The sequence below is a fragment of the Littorina saxatilis genome, linkage group LG2, assembly GCF_037325665.1.
Source record: "Littorina saxatilis isolate snail1 linkage group LG2, US_GU_Lsax_2.0, whole genome shotgun sequence".
In the NCBI taxonomy this organism is placed as follows: domain Eukaryota; kingdom Metazoa; phylum Mollusca; class Gastropoda; order Littorinimorpha; family Littorinidae; genus Littorina; species Littorina saxatilis.
Window position 1 is genome coordinate 94,412,152 of NC_090246.1, and position 17,584 is coordinate 94,429,735.

The following is a 17,584-nucleotide window of genomic DNA, read 5'->3' on the forward strand; positions in this document are numbered from 1 at the left end:
TGTGATCTCGCGCAAACGAATGTCGCGCTACCCTCCCTCCACCCCTTCCACCACCAAGACTAACGGGGGACAAGGGAGTAAAAATGTCGTACACCTGGCATGGGAAGTTAAATTGCTCGTGTTAGGGTGACGTAATTTATTCGTTATTCATTCGTCAGGGGAGTAACATTTTTGTACAAAATGTTTACTCGGAACTCACCTGTTGTGGGGAGTAATTTTCTCGTGTAAATGGGGGAGTACTTTTTTCGAAAAGGAAGTAACATTTTCGTACGAATTTTTTACTCCGGAGTAAAAATCTCGTGGGAGTAATTTTCTCGTGTTACACCGGTCGTTGACACGTTCTGTCCACTGTTTTCCGCCGCGGTCATCTCCTGTGTGTTCATCCCAGTCTAGCTGGTGCCAGACGGCTTCTGTCCTACCTTGTATCAACTGACCATTATCTTCTGTCTACCCCACCTCTTTCCTCCCACCGACGTGCTGGTGCCAGAAACTCTTGGGAGACTTCTGGCTTACCTTACATTAACTGACTATTATCTTCTGTCTACTCCTACCTCCTCTTGCACATGGCTTTACCCCCATCTCACCCACAACCCCGCCCCCGCCCCCTCCTTTGACTTAGCACCCCCCCTCCCTCCAGCACTTTACCTCCCCCCATCTAGTCGAGCAATACTCTAGCAGTTTACACGAACGCGCGTACACATTGTTTTGATTGGCTGTCACCTTCCGTCTACCTCGACGTCCTCCTACCCCCAGACTTTACCCCGATCCTCCACCCCCCCCCCCCCCCGCTCCCCACCCCGCCTGCCCCCTCAACTTTATCCACTTCCATCCTTCGATCTCGTCCAATACGTCTCCCTCTCTGTCCCTTCAGTTCTCGATACACTCCGGTCGTCCCTTTCCCGTGCTCTACGCAGTGCATGTCGACGTCCAACATCCGCTCTCGTGGTGTGGAATGACTGTGTCCACGTTCGTTGGTTTCACAACAGAACTGACATTTCCTCCATGAAGAGGATTTTAATATTCCGGGCAAGTGTTGTTAATTAGTAGCCGGCAGTTTTGTTCGTGCAGGAGCTGCGGAGAGGAGCTCTGTCTTTCCCGTTACATTTGGGGTGTGAAAACGTGAGGCAAAGACCTTTGTGCTTTCAAGAAGCTTTGCTTTTGGAAACTTCAGTGTACATTGCGAACGTTGACTTAAGAGTCAAGAAGGTTTGGCTTAGGAAACTTGAGTGCATATTGTGAACTTTGATTTGAATCGTTGTATTGCAAAATTCATTCTTCTCCAACGCGAATTATCATTTGAGTTTGACCAGGCGAACTTTGGTTTGAGTTGTGCTTTTAATGAAATAAGGGTACGCCGCGAATCCGATTTGAGTCGTGATTTTGGAAACTTGTGTGTACTTGAGATTTTATCACTTGATTCTCGAAGTGTTTAGGTTTGTTTTGTTTTTTTAAACTTGATCGTACTTTGCAAGAATGTATTTAAGGCGGGAAGCTTTGGTTTCGGAAACTTAATACAGTGCTGTACGCTTATTTTGCGAATGTTCTGTTCCCGTAGTCAATGGTACAACTGTTTCTGCAAAGTGTTTCTGCAAAGTGTTTCTGCTTTTAAAAAGGATTTAGCGCTGTTCATGAATGTTGAGGAAATTGCAGTAGGTGTGTGTGCTTGAATGGTCATCTGATGCTATGAAAGGGTATTGATCAAAGTAGATAATATGCGTCCTGTGAAATTGTTGGTGAGAAGCGTGTCCGACATTTTGCAAGTTCGCATGATTCTTGTATATATGTGCATTCGTTCGCCCGTTTGTCTAATATGTCTGTCTGTCTGCCTGTTTGTCTGTCTTTCTGCTTGTTTGTCTCCTTCTGTCTATCTATATGTCTGCCTGCCTGTGTGTCTGACGCTCTATCTCTCTCTCTCTCTCTCTCTCTCTCTCCCTCTCTCTCTCCCTCTCTCCCTCTCTCCCTCTCTCTCTCTCTCTCTCTCTCTCTCCCTCTCTCTCTCTCTCTCTCTCTCTCTCTCTCTCTCTGTCTTTCTCTCTTTGCCCCCCTCTCCCCTATCTCTTTCTCTCTCTCTGCCTCTGTCTGTCTGTCTGTCTGTCTGTCTCTCTCTCTGTCTCTCTCTCTCTCTCTATGTCTCTCTCTCTCTCTCTCTGTCTCTCTGTCTGTCTCTCTCTCCTCTCTCTCTCTCTCTCCCTATCTCCCTCTCTTTCAATTAGAAAAATGACCTTTTCTTTATAGTTTGTAGTCTGGAGTGTTTGAACATAGCTCGAGTGTGAAGCCCATTTTGTTTCAATAAAGATCGCCAGATAAATGGTTTGTCCGCGAGTGCGTTTGCGTTTGAAGCTGCACGTGCGTATTTGCGTGCTCAGTGGCCCAAGTAGACGGAAAATCGGTAAAACTTTTCACACACACACACACACACACACACACACACACACACACAAACCCCTTTATCTCGATTACTTCCACCGAACAACAGAAACGTGCACTTGCACTTATTCAATTCAATCGATGCTTTTTGCAATTATTACTGTCACTCGAACGACTCGAGTGACAATAACAGTGTATATAAAAAAACCTCGCGCTGGACCCGAGTACTCTTCAGACTGGCTCGCTCAATAAATATAAATGTTTGGAATGTCTGTGGTGTGAATGTTGGTTTCTGACCAGAAATGCAGATCTATCTCTGGCCGATTCATAGATTCAACCTACAAACTGCGACCTCATCTGTGATCAGATGGCCAAGCAATGCGTGAAATCTTTTATTCTAAAGCCGTATGGCTCGTTTCGACAAGCGTTAAACGGATGAAATAAACCACATGCAGTTTATTCTTCAGAAAAATGCACACACAAAATGGGTTGGGTTCGGTGATTTGTACATAAACGTCTTCCTCGCGATAGATTCGCTGATTATTTTGTCTTATGAAGCCGTCATCAACACGAACACAATGATTGCAGAAGCAAACTCTGTACCTACACGACCGAGACACAAGACTGATTATTTCACAGCTGCAATGTGAATAGAGAACAAAGACGTTTTGGGTAAGCTTACTCACGTCAGGTCTTCACTGACAAGCTAGGAACAGACGGAAAATTCCGAACAAAAGTAAATGACGTCAAAGTCTCTTTCGCTTTGCGTGTAACTTTGTCATGACGTATTTTTGTGTGACGCGTTCGGCTGTTCTATCAGCTCAATGGCTGCGTGTTGCCCCGCCGGTGTGAACTCCTCCTACGGCCAAGTCGTTTTTGTGGTTTATTTCGCATTTAGGTCCCAGGTAACATTATGAAGTTTTAATACGATCAATCGGACCTATTATCAAGTTAGTGTATCAACTTTTGCGCCCAGTAGTTTCCCAGCAATAAGCTGTTAAGTGGAGAAAGACACACACACAGACAGACACACGATTAAAGTCTGCTGAGCCCAAGTACTAGCGTACTCGGGGATAACTGTAGGTTGTTATGACGGGAGTTTGACAGTAATTAAATTCGCTAACCAAATAGCCGTCTTTTTCGACCCCTGTCCAATGACACATCTCCTGTGTCCTTTAGTAGTTAGTTAGTTAGTTACTTACTTACGTAATTACTTGCTTACTAACTTACTGACTTCCTTCCTTCTTTCCTTCCTTCCTTCCTTCCTCCCTACCTTTCTCTCTTACCTCCTTCCTTCCTTCCTTCCTTCCTTCCTTCCTTCCTCCCTACCTTTCTCTCTTACCTCCTTCCTTCCTTCCTTCCTCCCTACCTTTCTCTCTTACCTCCTTCCTTCCTTCCTCCCTACCTTTCTCTCTTACCTCCTTCCTTCCTTCCTTCCTTCCTTCCTCCCTACCTTTCTCTCTTACCTCTTTCTTTCCTTCCTTCCTTCCTTCCTCCCTACCTTTCTCTCTTACCTCCTTCCTTCCTTCCTTCCTCCCTACCTTTCTTCCTTCCTTCCTCCCTACCTTTCTCTCTTACCTCCTTCCTTTCTTCCTTCCTTTCTTCCTTCCTTCCTTTCTTCCTTCCTTCCTTTCTTCCTTCCTATCTTCCTTCCTTCCTTCCTTCCTCCCTACCTTTCTCTCTTACCTCCTTCCTTTCTTCCTTCCTATCTTCCTTCCTTCCTTCCTTCCTTCCTTCCTACCTTTCTCTCTTACCTCCTTCCTTTCTTCCTTCCTTCCTTCCTTCCTTCCTTCCTTCCTTCCTTCCTTTCTTCCTTCCTTCCCTCCTTCCTTTCTTCCTTCCTTTCTTCCTTCCTTCCTTCCTTCCTTCCACCCATCCATCTATCCATCCTTCCTTCCTTCCTTCCTTACGGACTTGCTTACGAAGAAAATAGCGGCTGAGTATTTTACATAACAAAGCTCACGGTATGTGTGAAAGTCAGAGTGATTTCCACACGCACTGAAACAATTTCTCCCCAGATTCCAAATTGAATTCAGTCAATGTTAAATGGTAACCGCTCTCACGCGACCGACTTCCGGGGAGTGTGCCTTTGATCAAATTTGGACGTACAATCAGCTAGTGAGTGAATGAGTGAGGGACTTACTGATTTACTGATTTACTCTCATACTAGCTATACTCACTTAGAACATGACGAACAAGTCATGAATGCACTGCAAAGCTTTTGTGTGTGTGTGTGTGTGGGAGGGGGGGTGGATGGAGTGGGGGGTCGGTGGTGGGGTGTGTGTGCGGGTGGGGGATGGGGGTGGTGTATGTGTCTGTGTGCGTGTGTGTCTGTCTGTGTGTCTGTGTGTCTGTATGTCTATTTCCTTGTTTTTTTGGTCCACTTTTGTCAACAATCTCTCTCTCTCTCTGTCTCTCTCTCTCTTTCTCTCTCTCTCTCTCTCTCTCTCTCTCTCTCTCTCTCTCTCTCTCTCTCTCTCTCTCTCTCTCTCGACTCGACTGACAACAAGAGATACTCATCACAACTCGGTGTGCCGGCCGTTCGCCTTTGATCAAATGTGCACGTGAAATCAACGAGCCGTCCCTGTTTAATCACACACCTCCAGCATGTGAAGGTTACAAAGCGATTGAAAGCGATGCAAGCCTTTTTGGTCGGTCATATCGATCTTCGCATACTATAGGTTCGAGATTCGTTGAATTAGACAGGATTTGTGATTAGTTAGTCTCAGGTGATGCAATTTAGATAAATACTAATAAGACGTTGACATGAATGACAGAGTAACATCGAGAGAGAGACAGGGAACAAGATTGACTGACAGACGGGCAGACGGACACACACACACACACACACACGCATATACACGCACGCACGCACACACGCACTAACGCACGCACGCGGGAAGAGAAATGGACCTAATGTATGTCTGTCTGTCGTATTATTGCCTCTGTGTGCATGCGATTGTGTGTGTGTGTGTGTGTATGTGTGTGTGTGTGTGTGTGTGTGTGTGTTTGTGCGTGCGTGCGTGCGTGCGTGGGGGCGTGTGTATGTATGTCGTCATATAGTCTGCACGTAATTGGAAATGTATGATATAATGCCACTCCCTCGTCGGAGAGCCCTGATATTGGCATAATCCTTCTCCCCCCTTCTCCCCCCTTCCTCCCATTTTTTATTCACCCTCCACAATTTTCCGTTTTTGTGTGGGAGTAAGAATTGCAAGCAAAGTCGTATGTCTGTAATCTGATATGATGGAATTGCCAAATTCACTTTCGTCAATTCTAAAATTACGTCGTAACCTAATAACAGTGGGTGGAAAATACATAATATAGGGCATTTCTCTATTATAAACCCGGTCTTAGATTATGGAGGCCTGTTGAAGCTAGAGCAGAGATTTATTTCGGTTTGTCACGGAGTGAGAAAGATAGAAAAAAATAGAACAAAACACTGAAAGGTCACATGCTGAAATAGAAAGAAAATCTTACGGAAGAAACTGCATTTCTCCGTTATTGCAAATGCGATGCGATGCAATGCGATGCAATGCAAAGCAACGCAACGCAACGCAACGCAACGATACGATACGATACGATGCCATGCCATGTCATGCCATGCAATGCAATGTTATGCACTGCAATGCAATGCAATGCAATGCAATGCAATGCAATGCAACGCACACAACACAACACAGCACAGCACAGCACAGCACAGCTCAACACAACACAACACAACACAATGATTACTATGCTCCCAGCCAGTGCATGGGACCGACTTGACTCTTTGTCAAGCATCCTCGCAAAGGCTTCTTTACATGTTTTGCCATGAAACAAGTTACAATCTCACACAATCTCTGTCTTTGTCGCTGCTGGTGCTTTAACACTTTCTACCCCACCTATGTTGACCAAGTTGGTTTTTTTAGCCGAGACCAGATGTGCTGCAGCAGATCACTCAGAATTGTAGTAACTGTGTAGTAACTGTGTATTAACACGCGGGAATGCAGGCGTTGGATGGACGTTACAGGAAGCAACTGAAGCTAACAGTCTGAACGGATATATGTCAGATAGAGCCATATGAGTGGGTACGGATATATCCGATGCCGGGAGTCAATGAGTTAAGCAAATGTTCCAGGCTACGCCAAGATAGCCGGTAATATCTTTGCTTCAAGCGAAACAGCAGCCGAATATTTTTTGCCCTAGTGAAATACCACCCTGCTGTGCAGGCTTATTCCAAGAATGCCAACCTCGTGCATCAAAAAAGCGACAAGTCGTGTGCATGAAATATCGATAAAGTTGCATTTAGTTATACGTTACCAGCGTCCGTTGTGCATGATTATAATCCTTACAGCCTGTCTCGCGCTGCCTGTCTGAAAAACATTGGGTGTTGCTGGAGATTTGTTATGTTACTCATAATTCAGCACAATTTTTTTTTTGTCTGCCAAAAATTACTTATTGCCAAAGATTTGACATGTTACTCATAACATCCAGTAATTCAACACATTTTTTTCTCTAAGTCAAAGCTTGAGGTTGGGCGTAGGTCATAGGTTGTTGGCGCAAAGAATCATGTTTTCTCAGATTCTAGTCTAAAGCACGAATAGCACGCGAGAAAGCCTAACCCGAGACAGTACCTAACTGATGACTGAGCGGGTCGATTTGTACATGTGTTATGTAAATTTAGTTACACCCCCGGTATAGGTGTGTGTATAGGATTCGGTCCATGTGTTTGTGTGTTTGTGTGTTTGTGTTCGCATATAGATCTCAAGAATGAACGGACCGATCGTCACCAAACTTGGTGAACAGGTTCTATACATTCCTGAGACGGTCCTTACAAAAATTGGGACCAGTCAAACACACGGTTAGGGAGTTATTGGTGGATTAAGATTCTACAAGGACTTATAGAGGGACATATTAATGGTCAAAGGGAAATAACCTTCTCAGTTGGTGGCAGTGAGAATGGTTATTTCCCTTTGACCAACGGGGGTGTTTTTCCTACCTCGGAGGAATTTCTTGTTTTCTTTGGATTCAGAGTCTATTAGGTCGACGTACTGGTGAATGTTTCGTTATGCCTATGATTAAAAGTTTCATGAATAACCTTTTGTTTTTAGTTCATTCGCATGTATTCGTCAGTCCAACACCCTACTTACAAATATGCATGGCATATGCAGCTAATTGGAACCTGTTGCCAAATAGCACATGCTGGTTCTGTCTTTATCTGGGAGAATCCATCACTTAGTTGTCTTTTTACATTTAGTCAAGTTTTGACTAAATGTTTTAACATAGAGGGGGAATCGAGACGAGGGTCGTGGTGTAACTTCGGTAAACACCCTTTAGTGACACAGGGAAATTAAATACAGAAGAGGCCAATGCCGTGGTGCTATTTTCATGTCATCGGAAAGTATTTACATACCGTTCAAAAACATGTCTCTTCCTCTTGAAAAAGGCTCTCTTCGTTGTGCAGGTGATATGGCAACAGTTCCGTTTAGAAGACATGCACTGGACTGTTGAAAACATCAGTAGGTGTGTGTGTGTGTGTGTGTGTGTGTGTGTGTGTGTGTGTGTGTGTGTGTGTGTGTGTGTGTGTGTGCGTGTGTGTGTGTAGAGCGATTCAGACCAAACTACTGGACCGATCTTTATGAAATTTGACATGAGAGTTCCTGGGAATGATATATTCCCGGACGTTGTTTTCTTTTTTTCGATAAATACTTTTGATGACGTCATATCCGGCTTTTTGTAAAAGTTGAGGCGGCACTGTCACACCCTCATTTTACAATCAAATTGATTGAAATTTTGGCCAAGCAATCTTCGACGAAGGCCGGACTTCGGTATTGCATTTCAGCTTGGTGGCTTAAAAATTAATTGATGACTTTGGCCATTAAAAATCTGAAAATTGTAATATTTTTTTCATATAAAACGATCCAAATTTACGTTCATCTTATTTTACATCATTTCCTGATTCCAAAAACATATAAATATGTTATATTTGGATTAAAAACAAGCTCTGAAAATTAAAAATATAAAAATTATGATCAAAATTAAATTTCCGAAATCGATTTAAAAACAATTTCATCTTATTCCTTGTCGGTTCCTGATTCCAAAAACATATAGATATGATATGTTCGGATTAAAAACACGCTCATAAAGTTAAAACGAAGAAAGGTACAGAAAAGCGTGCTATGCAGCACAGCGAAACCACTACCGCGCTGAACAGGCTCGTCAGTTTCACTCCGTTATGCACAAGCGGCGGACTACGGTCATTGTGAACAAATGCAGTGCGTTGAGTTTCATTCTGTGAGTTCCACAGCTTGACTAAATGTAGTAATTTCGCCATACGCGACTTGTTCTTCAGTGCGAATGCACCAACACGCACGGAGTCACACTCTCCTATGCGCATGCACGCATCCGCTACACCCACTTAGACATACGAGTCTAGAACACTCTGACATACAAACACAGATGCAAGCATAGGCACACACATGCATCCCCAAAGAGAGAGAGAGAGAGAGAGAGAGAGAGAGAGAGAGAGAGAGAGAGAGACAGGGGCGGACCTAGTTGTGGATAAGGGGGGGTTCCAATTTGGAGCAGGGGGCCAGGGGCCGCTCAGGCCCCGGTGGGGTCCAGGGGCAAAGCCCTGGTGGGGAGTCTGGGGGGCGAAGCCCCCCTGATGCTGAAGGAATTTTATTTTTGTAGGTCAATCGGAGGCCTCTCCTTTGAGTTTCTCGTCAGTTTCAAGCATGTTGCATTTGGAAGGAAGGAAAGCACAAGCCCTTTATTTTTTTACCAAAAAAAAAAAAAAAAACGGATAGGGGGGGGGGGGGGGGGGGGGTTCCGGGCACCCAGGAACCCCCCCCTAGGTCCGCCCCTGAGAGAGACAGACGGACAGACAGACAGACAGACAGACAGGCAGTAGCGGATAGAGAGTTAGTTAGTCAGACAGATAGACAAGTACACACATACACACACACACACACACACACACACCTACTGATGCTTTCAACAGTGGTGTCTTCTAAACGGAACTGTTGCCTTATCACCTGCACAACGAAGAGAGCCTTTTTCAAGAGGAAGAGACATGTTTTTGAACGGTATGTAAATACTTTCCGATGACATGAAAATAGCACCACGGCATTGGCCTCTTCTGTATCTACTTTCCCTGTGTCACTAAAGGGTGTTTACTGAAGTTGCAATTATTTGTCCGTTGGTTCGTATGGTACATTTTTGGAATGGGAGCATTATTGTTGGTTGCAAAACCGCGATTGATGTCTCTCTCTCTCTCTCTCTCTCTCTCTCTCTCTCTCTCTCTCTCTCTCTCTCTCTCTCTCTCTCTCTCTCTCTCGCTATCCCCCCTCTCTCTTTCTCTTTCTCTCCTTCTCTCTCCTCTCTTTCTCTCTCTCTCTCTTTCTCTCTCGCTCTCTCTCTCTCACTCGCTCTCTTTCTCTCTCTCTCTCTCTTTTCGTGCGCGTTCTGAGTTCTCTCTCTCTCTCTCTCTCTCTCTCTCTCTCTCTCGCTCTCCGCTCTCTCTCTCTCTCTCTCTCTCTCTCTCTCTTTCTCAGTCTCTCTCCCTCTCTCTCTCTCTCTGTCTTCGTACGCGCGCGGGCGTGCGTGCGTGTGTGTGTGTGTGTGTGCTTGAGAGAGAGAGAGAGTGCGTGTGTGCGTGTGTGTGTGTGTGTGTGTTTGAGAGAGAGAGAGAGTGTGTGTGTGTTTGTGTGTGTGTGTGGGTGGGCGGCGAGGTGTGAGTGCGTGCGTGCGTGGCTGTCTGGCTATGGCACTGGTTTTACTGCAAATCCCTTTCTCTGTATCGTCATCCCCGAGGAGCGAGAAGATAGTTGGTCTATTTTAAGGATCGTTGACATGGTAGGATGGGTGTCCAATACAGAAGCCTGTGCACGATTTTTGAGGAACAAATAATATCCCTACCGAGACCTTGGATCTTGCTGTAGTGCTGTAGTGGTTATGTTATGGTGTTACACACCATTACCTTCATTTCTGTTTTAAAATAGAAGAGGGAGAGCTGTAGGCTTGTTGAATGTAGATTTTATGAATATTTTAATAAATGCGATAAGATAAATGGCATTTTTAACACACACACACACACACACACACACACACACACACACACACACACACACACACACACACACACACACACACACACAAAATATGTGTAGAAAATGGGGGGGGGGGGCAAAGGAAGAACTATTGACATGAGACCATCTTTGGAAATATCTTTGATTCAAGCTTTCTTTATGACATGTTCCTTTTTGAACTTGATTTATCTCTTCGGTCGTTGATCCACTTAGCTTAATTGCTCTACTTTATGTACGTATTGATTCGGCCAACATTTCAATTTCAGTTTTTGTCAGATTAGTGTCTTTCATTGCCGAATGGCACGGTTTAATTTGATTGTTTTGCAGAATCTGCTACTATTTATGTCGCAATAGATGTCGAGTTATAAAAAGATGTTAAACACGAGAACAGTTTTAAAGGAAAACTGACAAAGAAGGAGCTAATTTTCGAAACAAGAAAATATGCAGACAAGAGGTGTATCTGTGAACATCAATAATCAATATGCAAAAATTAAAGAAAAGTTTGATTTCAAATAATTGTTGTAGTTATTTGTTGTTTGTTTGTTACTGGTTTGTTTGTTTGTCTGTTTGCATGATTGCTTGTTAGTTATTGAATTGAAGCATTATTTGTATCAGTGTCAAAACGCATGTGCAAATATATGCTGCAAAAAGTAGCAACCAATAACTGTCAAGTGTTGCGAACGTTATTGCTTTTAATCACACACAAAATCACTTTTAAAATTTGAGAAAAACATTGACAGGTCCTTTATCATACATGTACGTTTGTTCAGCAGATCTAACATTGAAACGAACTTAACTACTGACAATGAGAGATTTGGGATAGCTGACCGTGCTTCAAATGTCACCACAATTCTTTCTAGTTTTGCTGGAGTTAAAAATTAATACCTATTGTTTAGATGCAAAAGAGGCAGTCCTCGTGTTCCTTATTTTAGCAAAACCAACAGAAACCGGAAGACGGTCTTGACATACCTTTCCACTGCTGCCACGGGTGCTACACAAAGTCCGCTTCAGTTTATTATCGCTCCCTAATCAGATTGTTGTTCCCTTCGGAGACCGATGACTGTTTTTCTTGGCTGGTGTGGCTTTCCCTTTACCATTCTGCTCTGTGAATTATTTGGGCAACGCGTCTCTACACATTCCTTGCGCCTAGTGCTTGAGAACTGGACAAAGGAACTGTGAATGTTCTGGTGTGTGGTAAGGATATAGTTATCTAACACCAGACACCGAGTTGATACATTGTCGGTCGTTGACCTTTCCCCTCAGCTCCTCTCTTTGGAGACTCCTTGTGGTCTAGCAAAGCGGTTGTTTAGTGCATGTTCTTCATAGCACCTGATGGTTAATTGGCTGTTTTGTAATGCTAAAAGCACCAGGATAAAAAGAGTTATCTCTTCGTGGCACTGGACATGCACCTTCAAGTATTTGGCTTTTACAACAACCTAGCTCTGTCTAATCTTTCTTGTACAGCTCAGAGTACCAAACAGCTTAAGCATACAAAGTACCCCGGCAATTGCACTTTGACCGGGAATATTCTGAATAAACTTGAACACCAATCAGTGTACACCGTTTTAAAAATAGAAACAGAATTAACTCTTCTATAGCACTGACTACAGAGGATAGTTATCCACAAAAAGAACCCCGCCGTTCTGTCTCATCAGCTGAATGATAAAAGCTGAGCCATCATCTCTGACGTTTGGACTGCGACTTTCACGTGCGTCAGTAATTTGTATCGGATTAGACACAAGCAACTCAGTTTAAAAAGAGAGTGGAGAAAGTGGAGCCATGCTGACTTTTGAGTCGATCAGGCAGTGACCCCCCCACGAACAGTCCCTCACTTTCTTATCTAGGGGGATTTTTCTGCCGTTGCACGCAACCTTGTTGACATGACGCTACTTCCTGTGGCTTCACAGCGCCGCCTGGGGGCGAGCTGAATGGAGGACGTGTGTCCCTTCCTGTCGTTTTCTTTGGATGCCATTGCTCGTTGACGCGCTGAACAGTTGTCTTCCCCTGTTTGCTTTGACCTTTAATCTTTTTTTCAAGTCTGTTTCTGCATGCATTTCTTTAAAAATGGGGTGTTTTCTTCTATGTTTCGTTCAATGACTTGTTTATGTTCCTTTTTGTGCTTCTTGAAATCTCCTTGGCTCTTTTTTTTGCCTGAAAGCTCCATTGGGCATTTGCTTTGTTTCATCGTTATTTGGGTTCTGGTCTCTGTGATCTCCATCAGCCATTTTCTGTGTATCCTCCTCTACCTTGAAACAAATCGTTTGCCTTTTTTTTCTGTAACCTTCAAGGGCTTTTTTGTTTGTTTCTTGTGTGTGTGTGTGTGTGTGTGTGTGTGTGTGTGTGTGTGTGTGTGTGTGTGTGTGTGTGTGTGTGTGTGTGTGTGTGTGTGCGTGCGTTCGTTTGTTTCCCCCCCCCCCTTTTTCCCTCCCTCCCCCCCCCCTTTTATGAATGTGTATCACTTTTAGTCTAGTATGCCTGTGCCCATGACATCATCCAACCACTTCTCTCCCCTTTCATTCATTTCCGTTCCTAGAGTTCCTTCCCTTTTTTGCGTGTTTCCCCTCCATTTTCTTTCAACCCTTGTTCGTTCCGTGTTGCGTCTGCTTTTTGTTGTCTTTTGTGTTCTTGTTTTTCCTGATGAAGCTTCCATAAGCGAAAATTCGTACCGTCTTGTCTCGTTCTTGTATCGGTGAGTACAGTATTCCTTTGTTTTTTTAACTTTGTTTCTTGATTGCTTTCTCTCAAGAATTCCAAGGGAAGACTGTTCTGTGTCTGTTTACATTTCTGTGGTTTTGTTTGATGTTCCTGCAGTTTGGAACTAGAGTAGGTTTTCAGCAGCATTTTATACGGTTTCTATGGCCTTATTCCAAGCTGACAAATTCATTTATAACCCAAGACCCTTCATTGTTAGACCTACTTATTGTACCCTTGTTCGGGGACAGTAGAAGACGGAGTAAGGAGTCTTTCCTAAGACGAAAATAGAAAAACATAGGAGCAGAAAGGGGGAAGGGAGCTGCCTTGGCTGGATAGTGGGTGGTGGGGGTAAGCAAGAAAAGGAGATACATAAACAGATCTAGACAGACAGACAAATGCACAGGCGGACAGCCGAGCGGACAAGCAGACATACAGACAAACTCTCTACAAGCACAGACATACATGTACGGTGCATTGAAACAAAAAGAGGACACAACAGTAACCAGGTTTTGGTACGTTCTTCATCAATATTTCGGCAGCGAGAAACTGCCTTCTTCAGGATGTTATGATGAAAGTATGGAATAACCTACGGTACATGTAGAGAAGATGCTTGAAAGGCACAAAATAAGGACATGAAAAATACACTGGAAATATACGAAGAAACTGTACGCTAGTAACGAACTGAGCGGATGTGACCAATCGGAAACGCTAGCTGCGATGGCTGGCAGCGGTAAAATCTACAAGGACACTTGACGCAAATACCCTCCCGTGGTTTCAGAAATTGGCCAGCGCTTAGAATCTGGAGGTGGAATAGGATTTTGTTAGTTTTCACTTCAAGAAGTTGGGGCCTTTTTTACGTTACACTGCTCTTAGGTCCAGATAACCTCTTAGTCTTGCAAAACTTGGCCCAGACATGGTTAGAGTCATAGGAGTAACTCAGTAACACACTTTTGTTATTTCTCGTTGCATTAAAGTTTGAGGTCTCGGATAGTTTAAGATTACCTTATTTGGACGATTTTTGAGACCAACAGAAGCAAAATACCAGAGAGAGAGAGAGAGAGAGAGAGAGAGAGAGAGAGAGAGAGAGAGAGAGAGAGAGAGAGAGAGAGAGAGAGAGAGAGAGAGAGAGAGAGAGAGAGAGAGAGAGAGAGAGAGAGAGAGAGAGAGAGAGAGAGAGAGAATTGAATTGAATTGAATTGAATTGAATTGAAATTTATTTTTCGAGGGTGACAGAATAAGCAATGTGCGCATGCTTGTTTTCATCAACAACAACAAAAAGAGAGAGAGAGAGAGAGACAGAGAGAGACAGAGAGAGACAGAGAGAGACAGAGAGACAGAGACAGAGAAAGACAGAGACAGATACAGAGACAGAGACAGATACAGAGACATAGACACATAGAGAGAACTGAACTGAACTGAACTTTCTTTTAAAAGGAACACGATTTAGGGTTGAGCTTTAGGTGTTCAAATCCGTAAGTACGTGGTGATAGTGTTTTCTTTCTAATGACGAAGAATTACGTTTGCACTGTACAACATACTGTGACAGCAGATCTCACAGGAACCAAATTATAATATTGTTGACCTTTCCAAGTGTTTTTATTTCTGTGCGAAGGTTGTTTTTCTTCAAATAATTAATGCATACAGTTCAACTTACTGTGTGTACTTTGAAACGCATGCACTTGTTGCCCTAGAAGAACGAACTCGTTCATGATTCAATTTAAACAGATTAAACAGGATCAAAACAGATTAATTAAAGCGTTCACTTTATTGTACTGGGGACAGCTTGGCCATTTCTTGTTTTCTCATTTTTTTTTCTTGTTTTCTTTCCTTGTTTTATTTATTTATTTGGGAGATTTGTAGAGCGTGTGAGATGGATTTTTTTACACAATATATCACGCATTCACATCGGCCAGTAAATCTGAAGCCATTACGGCGAATATTTACTTTTCACGGCCTATTATTCCAAGTCACACGGGTATTTGGTGGTCAATTTTTGTTTTTATCTATGCCTAATACAATTTTGCCAGGAAATACTCTTTCGTCAATCGTGGGATCTTTAACGTGCACACCCCAATGTAGTGTACACAAAGGGACCTCGGTTTTTCGTCTCATCCTAAAGACTAGCACTTGAACCCACCACCTGGGCTAGGAAAGGGGGAAGAAAATTGCTTACGCCCCGACCCAGGGTCGAACTCGCAACCTCTCGCTTCCGAGGCAAGTGCACTTACCACTCGGCCACCCTTCTTTCGTTCCTTTTGTCTCACTTTCTTTCTCTCTATCTGCCTTTCTTCGGTCTTTTTCTTATTTGCATATTTTTTTCTCTTTCTTTTCAACCGTCCTTCCTCTGTTTGTTTATTTGTTTCTTTCTTTCTTTCTTTCTCTCTCTCTGCGCTTTGTGCAAACTGTCACGGAATCTGGGACAAATGCCCAGCAAGTCGACATGATAGCTCTCAATCCTATCAACTCTTCGTTGCAAAGAGTCTACTTAGACCGGAGCGCTTTGCATGAAGGCATACTGCCATTCTTTCCCAGCACATCAATCTGCATCCGCTCTTGGAGTGAAAGGACTCTGCTCGGCGCTGGTAATAAAACCACATTAAGCTGGCAGGGTTCGCTCGCGAAAGTGATCTGTATTGACAAAATGTGTGCGGGTATTCCAGTCTTTGCTCAAAGGGCAGAGGTGCATTTTCAAAAATGTGTAAACAGGTCGGCAGTTTATGTTATTAATGGATCTGATAAAAAGGTTCGTTATTTGTCGACGTGAGGTGTACTGCATTTATAACTGCGTCTGTTTGATTTAAGTTTGCATTTTTGTTCAGATTAGAGGAGTATATTTTAGTCACTTGTTTGAAACGTATGGACCATTGTCGTGAGATGGCGTGAAGTGATGCTTTCTTATAATTATGTGCAATGGATAACCAATAATAGTATCAATCAATCAATATGAGGCTTATATCGCGCGTATTCCGTGGGTACAGTTCTAAGCGCAGGGATGTATTTATTTATTTTCATTTTTATTTTATGCAATTTATATCGCGCAGGGATTTATTTATGCCGTGTGAGATGGAATTTTGTTGCACAATACATCACGCATTCACATCGGCCAGCAGATCGCAGCCATTTCGGCGCATATCCTACTTTTCACGGCCTATTATTCCAAGTCACACGGGTATTTTGGTGGACATTTTTATCTATGCCTATACAATTTTGCCAGGAAAGACCCTTTTGTCAATCATGGGATCTTTAACGTGCACACCCCAATGTAGTGTACACGAAGGGACCTCGGTTTTTCGTCTCATCCGAAAGACTAGCACTTGAACCCACCACCCAGGTTAGGAAAGGGGGGGGGGGATGGCGGAGAAAATTGCTAACGCCCTGACCCAGGGTCGAACTCGCAACCTCTCGCTTCCGAGCGCAAGTGCGTTACCACTCGGCCACCCAGTACACCAGCAGTCGAATACACTCTTAGATATGATTCCAAGTGATGGCATAATCTTTGCCTTTAAAAACACAACATTGAAGGTAAACCTATCTCATAAACAGCCGAATTCACTCGTTCACTCATCCTCTGCCCCGCAACTGTTCGTCGTTTCGTGAATGTTTTCTTTATTTGGAGTACACATTGTTGTATGCAGGAGTTTTCTTTTAAAATTACAGCAGCCAGCTGAGGAAATGAAAGCCATGTTGTCCTACCAATTTTCAACCTCTGTACCGAAATGTTTCGTCGTTTAATGTATATTTTCTTCATTTGAAGTGAAATTGTTGCGGCACTTTCCTTTTAAAGGTATAAGACAACAGTGGAAGAAAGGAAATCAGTGTTGTCACACCATTAATCAACCTTTGCCCCAAGTTACGCTGAAGGCGGAAGCCGTAGGAGCGAATGAAAGCCATAATGCCCGGATGACGTTTGTCTTTCTTCGGTCCTGTTTTCTTTTGTCCGCTCAGGAAGCGTTCCATCCCTGAGCTACCTTTTTCCACTCTTTCCCACCTCTGGTTTATGTTGCAACGTCTGTTGCGCTCCCCGTCTAAAACTGCCCGCAAAGACAGCTAGCCTCTTCCAACAATAGCACTCTGAGCATCTTTGCTGTTTGTCTTTTTCGAGTTTTTCTTTCTTTTTCGTGCGTTTTCCTTCTCCTGTGGTTTTGTTTCAATGGCGGTTTTTCCTAGCAATAGCACTCAGAACATCCTGGGTTATGTTTTGCTGTTTGTCTTATTCGAGGTTTTTTTCTTCTTCTTTTGCGTTCGGTTTTCCTTCTTTGTTGGTTTTTCCTTCAAGGTAAGTTTTGTGTGGGTTGGAGTTCCTTTTTTTTAATGGGAATGATTTCTCCATTAATTTTTGACACAGAAAGAAAAATAATTAAGTGGGATTAGAGTAAGGTTTTGAACGTGAGATGAGTTTCAAACAAGCAAAAATTGAGAGAGAGACATGCAACAAGTATTTTTCTTTTTGA